At 50.4% G+C, this 7534-nt stretch overlaps 1 pseudogene; it reads left to right on the top strand.

The window, feature by feature from the left end:
- The first annotated feature begins 782 nt into the window (after nt 1-782).
- LOC144142946 (uncharacterized) lies at nt 783-7236 on the top strand (annotated as a pseudogene).
- Nucleotides 7237-7534: the final 298 nt, after the last annotated feature.

Below are 7534 nucleotides of genomic sequence, written 5' to 3' on the forward strand. Positions count from 1 at the left end.
TTCGTTTAATATTTGTAAAACACTGCTGAGGCCGCCTTTGTCATTGGTTTCGTTACGATAACATTGTCTGTGTGTATTACCCGCCGTGCTTCTCTAGCGTGGGTCTCATGCACCGACGAAGTTAGGGCGAAAGGATTCTGTAATATGCCTTGCGACGTTACGATTGTGCCGAGCTGCTGCGCGTTCGCTTAGTTAACGCACGCGTTTCCTACTCGGTTTGGTAGGCTGCGTGCACCAGTTAAAGGTTTCGTGTGATTGTAGTGTTGCCATCCGCTGTATCTAGGTTTATGTAAAAGATGTTCCATTGTGTTTTAGAACGTGGTCTTAGTAATCTAGAACGCAGCATTACTTTTTTCCCTACCACAACAGCAGTGACTTGTTAAGGTTCCAAGGCAGTCTAGCTATCCTTGAGGGCTCAGTTTAATTGATTTGTTGAGCTGTGTTGTAATAAAAAAGACAACAATACATTGATGTGCAATAGCATTACGTTCATTTTAATTGTAACGGATTAGTCAAATTTTGGTTGCTAGCACACGTTGTGTTATGAGGCATACCTTTAAACTGTGAAACCAAGTTTTTGCGAATATTTTAGTTTATTCTTGCACTACCTATAGTTACTTAAGGCAAGAACCTAATAATGTTGTTAGTCGACAGCTTTTTGTGTCCTAGCAGGCTTTTTTCGTGACTGCAGAAAGTGCTGAACGAAAATTTCTGAAAAAAAGGCCACGTAGCCACTTGCTAACACAGCTTATTTTTGTAGGACCCTTCGCCATTTTGTCATCATGGCGTTAGTTCCAAGCAATATTAACAAGGAAGAATGGATGAATGAAACAAGGTCTTTGAACCCATTCTTTCGAAAGGAGCACATTTATAAGTAAGCAGTGTGGAAGCAGAGCATCTTGCAACACATTACTGGTCATTCACCTATAGTTAAATGCAGCCACAGATGCTTAGCAGTACGTTTTGTACAAAGCACCCAAGTGGCATAACATGCCTCATGAGAGAGTGCAACTCATTGAGAGTGCAGCTTGTGCATATTCTGTTGGCATATCGGATACAATGCCGACAAAAAAAATATTGCCATATTAGGGTGGTCTATACTACTTAACAATAAAAAGCAAAGTGTGCTGGTATGCAGCAAAGCCTGCAAGTGTGCACTACAAAGTTTGGGAGCAAATAGTCTCTTTACTTAAAAAAAAATTTACTGAAGGAATTGGTGCAAAATTTCCAGTGGTAGCAGCGTAACCGGAAGCTTTAGTATCAAGTGATAATTTTTAAGGGAGATTTCTGTAGATTTTCAAGATGTAAGTGAAAATGGAAGCATGGCTATGAGTTCTCATTGAATTCGACTATCAGGCAAATAGCAGTGTTGTAAATAGTTCACACAATTCACACTTTCATTCACACAATATGTTTTCAAAAATGTTCATGTACTGTGTTCTTCCAGTGCAGGTACATAGAAAGCAAGGGTGCACAAAAGCACAGAGATGCCGGTTTGCGTTTGTTCACCTCTGGTCATTTGCAGAAGCTGCAGTTTTCTTCAACAGAGAGCCACGAGACTATTGCACGTACAGATGTGCTGGCATCGATGGCAACAAGAACTATATATAAGGTGTCAGCTAGGCTGTTAAGAAGCGATGGTGAGATTGTTGCAGGCACCTCCGCCTGTGTTGCAGGCAAAGGATCCACATGCAAACACCTGTGCTGTGTTTTGTATGGGCTTGTCGCGAATGCGACAGAGAGACGAGCCGAGACACGTCTGAACGCTATGCCGTGCACTCAAAAACTGGCGCCTCGTTTTATTCCACGCTCGTGGCGTTCGTGGCTGCTTGCGCACCGGCGACGCGTGGCCCGCTCTTATTGGTTGTCGCTCAGCCCCAGCGCCATCGCCGCTGGAGCACAGCCACATAGCCGTCTCCCCTTGAGATGGAGTCTGGAGGAGGAGTCCGTCTAGAGAGTGGTACAGCAAAACGCACAGTCTTTGCGTTGCGAAGTTCATGGATGGTGGTGCGAAGGGAAGGGAGACTGGTGGTGTTCAGGGTGGAATGGTGGGTGGTGGAGTGGAACGCAGGCAGGGCAGCTTCGGTGAATGCGGGCTTGAGGCGATCGATGGAAACGACGGTGTCGCGGCCGTTGACGCGAACTGTAAACGTCTTGTCAGAGCGTGAAATGACGACATAAGGGCCGGTGTGTGGCGGTTGAAGTGGCCGGCGGGTACTGTCGACACGGATGAAAACCTACTGGCTGTCAGAAAGGTTTGGATGGATAAAAGTGTGCTTGGTGGAACACGACCGTGGTGGTTGGGGACGGATAGAGCTGAAAAACGGTTAAATCGTTTACGTAGGACAGTCCAGTGGACGAAAGGTTGTCTTGTGGCTTGGAAGGAACCAGGAACTCTGCCGGTAAGCGCAAAGACGTGCCATACACCATTTGAGAGGCGACACAACCAAGACCTTCTTTGATGACAGTGCGTAATCATAGCAGCACAATAGGAAGGTGAGCTGTCCACTGTTCAGGTGATTCGTGAGCCATCAATGAGGCCTTTAGCTGACGATGAAACCTCTCGGCCATGCCGTTGACTTGAGGATGGTAGGCCGTTGTTTTTATGTGCCTTACACCGAGTAGGCATGTCCAGCGGTGAAAGAGCGTAGACTCAAATTGGCGGCCACGGTCTGTTATAATCTCCGACGGCACGCCAAAACGGGCGATCCGCGTGGACATAAGTGTGGAAGCAACAGTCTCAGCCGTTATATCGTCGATTGGAACCGCCTCCGGCCAGCGAGTAAAACGGTCGATCACTGTCAAGATGTAACGGTAGCCCTTAGATGGTGGTAGCAGGCCAACGAGGCCGACGTGAATTGTGGAGAACCTAGAGTCCGGCAAGGGAAAATGGGCCAGAGGTGATGTGGTATGCCGAGAGACCTTGCATTGCTGGCAGGCGAGGCAGGAACGAGCCCATGCGCGTACGTCAGAATTCATGCCAGGCCAGACGTATTTCTCGGCGACCAAACGCCGTGAGGCACGAACTCCAGGATGAGAGAGACGGTGAATAAAGTTGAAAGCAATGCGCCTGAGAGAAGCAGGATGGCGCGGTCGTCTGCAGCCTGAAATCGGATCAATGTCGCAAACGATGCTGAGTCCCAAATCAAGGCAGATAATGTCCTGGAGTTGCAGAAAGGAACTGTTTGAAGAACGCAGAGTTCGGAGCTCCTCGTCATCTCGCTGGCCTTGAGCGAACTCGTGAGTACTGAAACCGGAGCGTTGTATGGCCAAAATACGGCTAAGGGCGTCGGCTTGGATGTTGTTAACTCCCTTGACATGCTGAATGTCCGTCGTGAACTCTGCGGCAAGATACGCCAAGTGTCCCGTCTCTCGGGGAGAATATGTAGACTTCGATGACTTGAAGGCGTTCGTAAGGGCCTTGTGATCGGTGAAGATCACAAAGCTGCGGCCCTCAAGGAAAAAACAGAAATACTTAACAGCGAGATATGCCGCCAGGCGCTCCCGCCCGAAGGTGCTGTAGCGTTGCTCAGTTGGAGAAAGCTTCTTCTAAAAGAAACCGAGAGGGTGCCAGGTGCCACGGATGTGTTGCTGAAGTACACCTCCAACCGCACAGTTGGATGCGTCTACCATCAGGCTCGTGGGAGCGTTGTGGCGCGAGTGCACAAGAAGGGTAGCAGAAGCCAGGCGTTCCTTGATGGTAGTGTATGCGCGATCGGCAGTTTCAGGCCATTCAAGCCTGCACTCGGTAGACTTGGAAGCTTGAAGGGAAATTTCGAGAGGGTGCACAATGGCCGCACAGTTTGGGATGAACCGTCGGTAATAATTCACCAGTCCTAGGAAACGGTGCAGTTGGCGTAAGGACTCAGGTCGAGGGAAGTCGATTATGGCCTTCACTTTGTCTGGTAGAGGGTGAATTCTATTGCGGTCGACGAGGTGACCGAGAAACTCCAATGACGGCAATCCGAATGCACACTTTTCGCTGTTAAGGATGAGGACATGCTCTGCTAGGCGTTCGAAAACTATCCGCAGATGGTGCAGATGCTCAGATAACGACGAACTGGCGACAAGAACGTCATCTATGTAGGCGAAAACAAAAGGCAAGCCAGGCCACGGAGGACGACATCTATGAAGCGTTGAAAAGCCTGAGCTGCGTTGCGCAATCCGAAAGGCATTCGGGTGATTTCGAAAAGGCCAAACGGTGTAATGATGGCAGTTTTCTTGACGTCATCCGGGGCTACAGGGATTTGGTGGTAGGCTTTCCGGAGGTCAAGCCTTGAAAATATGGTACATCCGCTGAGGTTATTGGTGAAGTCCTGTATATTAGGTAGGGGGTACCTGTCGGGTACAGTGGCCACGTCCAAGGAGCGGTAATCACCGCAGGGTCTCCAGTCACCAGATTTCTTCGGGACCATGTGTAACGATGAGCTCGAGGACGGGCGAGCAATGCCAATCTCAACCATGTGATGAAATTCTTGCTCCGCGATTTTATGTTTCTCCGGAGCAAGGCGACGCGCCACGGCATGCGTAGGGGGACCGGTTGTAATGATCTGATGAACGACGTCATGCTTCACTGGCTTTGTGCAGTCGGGAGGTGCAGTCAAGGAAGGAAACCCATTCAGCAACTACCGGTACGGAGAAGGTAGGTCGCAAAGAAGCGTAAAGGCGAATGGGAAAACGGTAGACGATCGGCCTGTGACAGAAAGGTTGGTTGCGGCGTCCAGGATTCTTTTTCGGGCCATGTCAACGGGGAGGCCAAAGTTCGAAAGAAAATCGGCTCCTAGAATGGCGTGACTCACGTTGGCCATGAGGAAAATCCAGCGGAACGCACCGCGTAGGCCGATGTTTACAATCAGGGATTTTGTCCTGTACACGGGGATGGTGGACTTGTTAATAGCTTGGAGATGGCACAGTGGTGGTTGAGTGCGGTCATATGAATTAGCGTGGCGACACTCACTTCAGCCCCAGTGTCAACTAGAAAACGCTGACCAGTCGTTGCATCTGTGATGTAGAAGAGGCGGCTGTCGCTGGCTGGGGAATCGGTCGCCGCCGCTAACGATCCCTCGTCGCGTTTCCCGACCAGCCACAAGGACGGGTGCAACGTTGCGCTGCTGCACCGAAGCGGCGATGGTACCAGCACAAGGAATCAGTGTGACGGGGCTGCTGGCGCGTTGTGTACTCCTGACGGTAAACGTGCGTCGACGAGGGACGGGGAGAACGGTGAAACCGACGAGTGTTGCACCCTTGCGACGAGCGGTAGCCAGCAGACGCGACAAGCTCCTCTAGGGTTTGCATGCGCTCTTGTAGAGCGGTGACGTCGTTGGATGCCGGTGAGAGCGAGGTGGTAGCCCCCACGGTGGTATGTTCGGGAGATCTAGCGAATGCCACCGTGGATGGAGACGAAGGTAATGTGGCGACTTCTATTATCTTGTCGGCGTGCGGGGCCAATTGTGGCAAGGGAAGGTCACAAGCCGTCGCGAGGATCATTCGCACAGACTAGGGAAGCCGTTATATGAAAAGGTATTTCAGCGAACGGGAGTCCGTGGCGGAAGGTGTTGTCGCCGAGCAGGATTTGTAGTTCGCGAAGGAGCTGAGAAGGTCGACGATCACACAACTCCTCCGCAGAAAGCAGCCGCTGGAAACGCTGCCATTCAAAGGCATCGAGCGGCTCATGATGGCAGCCTTGAATGCGTCGTAATGGTTCGTGGAAGGTGGGTTTGCGAGGATGTCGCGAACCTGGACTGCGATTTCAATAGGTAGTGACTGTTGGAGATGGTTGAAGCGGCTCTCTTGCGACGTGATGTGGCTCAGTCGGAAACTTGCCTCGGCTTGAAGGAACCACATGTCGGGGTGCTCGGCGCTGAAGGTATGCAAACGGCAGGCGATGGCGGAGATGCCGTGTGAAGAGGCAGCGGAGGACGCAGAATTGCCGTCGGTGTCGCGAGGAGGGTCCATTCTGGCTCCTTGACTCCGCTGCAGCGTCCGGGTCACCAATGTCGCGAACGCGACAGAGAGACGAGCCGAGACACGTCTGAACGCTTTGCCGTGCACCCAAAAACTGGGACCCCGTTTTGTTCCACGCTCGTGGCGTTCGTGGCTGCTTGCGCACCGGCGACGCGTGACCCACTGTCATTGGTTGTCGCTCAGCCCCAGCGCCATCGCCGCTGGAGCGCTGCCACAGGCTATGTACCTCGTTCAGCATGACCTCAAAACTGTGCCAGATTCTCTGTCATGCACTGAGACCGAGAGACAGTGGTACAGGCCTAGAGACCCCAAAAAAGGGCCCAATAATTTCGGTGAGCTGGTCTTCTCCAAGGACACCTGGGAGGGACTAAGCACCACTCCAGAACATCACAACAAACGGATGAGATATACGTCCCTGAAGCCAGAAAGGGAGGCCATGGCCACACGAAGCCTAATTAGCTTGCACAAAAAACTAAAAGAAAGTGGACTGCAGTGCTTCGCTGACGTTCTGGAGGTCAATGAATTTTTGCCAGTAAGAAGCACTAAACCAACAAGAGGTGATGAAGTGCCTCAAAGTCTGCCTCTGTGGTGTCTTGACGTCATCAAAAAGTCAAAAGCACTAGAATATTCGGCTGAAGTTATTGCTGCTGTCGAGTGTGCAACAAGGCTTCACAGTGGTTCGCGCCTTTGGCATCATTACAGACAGGGGTTGATAACTGCCTCAACAGTACATAGAGTGCACACATGGGTAAAAACATGGCAGACAAAAATGGGACCTCACGATGCTCGGTCTCTACTGAGTGCTTTAATGGGAAAGAAGTGCCGAGCCACTTACGCAATGAAGAGAGGGCTTTTGTGTGAGGAGAGTGCAAGAAAGGAGTTCATACAGCAAAACATTGGACACTTGGATATTCACGTCGAGCAGTGCGGTCTGTTTTTGTGTCAAAGCCATCCTTTCCTGTGGGCTAGCCCCGATGTCATTGTGAAATGCCAGTGCTGTGAACCCAGGGTTCTAGAAATGATAAGTCCCTTGAATGTCGACACCTTTTGTAGAACTGAGTTGTGTAGTGGGTGTCTCAAAACAAGCAGCACATACTTAAGTGCAAATGCAAATGGGCGTATGCGGCTTGCAATCGTGCATCCTTTTTGTATACAGTGAACAGAAATGCATGCAGGTTTCTGTGCATTTTGATAGATTTTTTCAGCGAACTCGTAGGGCGCTGTAAACATTTTTATGAAAAGTTCTTACTGCCTTCATTTCTTAACAGTTAAACTTCTAACTTGCAGTGTGTTTAGGCATTATTAAAGGGACGATAAAGGAAAATATTAAGTCGACGTGAACTGTTGAAATGTCATTTAAGAAACGCCATACTGTTTTGTGCCATGAAAACGTCTAGTTTGAGCAAAACTCATATTTTAGTGGTCGGCATGCCGTACTACTCAAACCGCCCGCCTTCAACGGCCTCGTGATGTAGATTTGCTGAGTTCTCTCTCTGCACTGGCCGGCGGTCCAACCAGCTGTGCGAGAGGCGGGACTACAGTGGCTAGCAGGAGAGCAGGAGGGTTTAGC

This window comes from Haemaphysalis longicornis, unplaced genomic scaffold (assembly GCF_048455015.1).
Source record: "Haemaphysalis longicornis isolate Haplotype H1 unplaced genomic scaffold, Haemaphysalis longicornis Haplotype H1 scaffold_6, whole genome shotgun sequence".
NCBI lineage: Eukaryota > Metazoa > Arthropoda > Arachnida > Ixodida > Ixodidae > Haemaphysalis > Haemaphysalis longicornis.